Here is a 1,023-nt window from a genome sequence, read left to right on the forward strand (position 1 = left end):
CCAAAAAATAAACACATACACATACAGAAATATATGCAAGGAAGTACTAATAAAAATGGTGAGATGCATATAGGTGGTTAGATTAATTATATTCTTGTCAATGTTGCAATTAAGGTATTTTCACATATTTGTGCTTTACTATAGATTTATACAAGAAAATCAAGCAACAACAACTCTTTGATAGCCCCTCCTACAAGGCTAGCCCTGGACCTACACTTCCCTGGCTTGAAATAACCCTGTGTGTTTCGCTCCAGGTCATCTTCTAGATTCCCACATGTGCCTACTCTGAAGGTTCCCACGTGCATGTCATCCAGAATCCTGGCTAATGCACTTCCCCACTAGGGTGAGATGATGGATGGATGGTTAACTCAATATGATCCTCAGCCACGTGCAAACACTGGTACTTGTAACGTGAAGTGAAAAAAAATGCAAAGTATTTTCCTCACATATTCCTACAAAAATATAAAAACTGATTTTGTATCTCATCAAGGATAAGATGGATGGTAGGGTGAAGGAGGGGAGGAGACTGAGACTCCTTGGGGTAAATCCTATGAGTCACTATAGAAGGAGTGCTTTGGGAGGAACCCTGAGAATCTTCAGGGCAGTATATTGGCAGAAGCCTCCCCAGACATCTCCAGGCCCAGCTTGTAAACACTCCTCCACTCTGCATTTACTTAAGCCAGCTCAACCCCTTTATTAGCTGCATGGCTAACTGTCCTTCACCCAGACAGAAGGAGGAGGGGGTCATCACTGACCATGGCAGTCTCCTGGAGCCATCAGCTAATGGCAATGAGGCCAGGAAGCACCAGAGCCCTGTCTGGTTTTATCACTTTCTGCCCAGTTGACCTTCTGATCCTGAATTAGGGAAATAGCCATACCCTCACAGACCACAGTACTGGGATGAAAACAGATGACAGCGCAGAGCTCAGGGTTATTGTGAAACAGACATATGGACCCTGCTCCAGCACTCCCCATACTGCCCTGCCAGCCATGACCTGAGGTGTGGAACCAATGAGCCTATAC

The sequence above is a fragment of the Tupaia chinensis genome, unplaced genomic scaffold (genome assembly GCF_000334495.1).
Source record: "Tupaia chinensis unplaced genomic scaffold, TupChi_1.0 Scaffold144677_1, whole genome shotgun sequence".
Taxonomy (NCBI): Eukaryota; Metazoa; Chordata; class Mammalia; order Scandentia; family Tupaiidae; genus Tupaia; species Tupaia belangeri.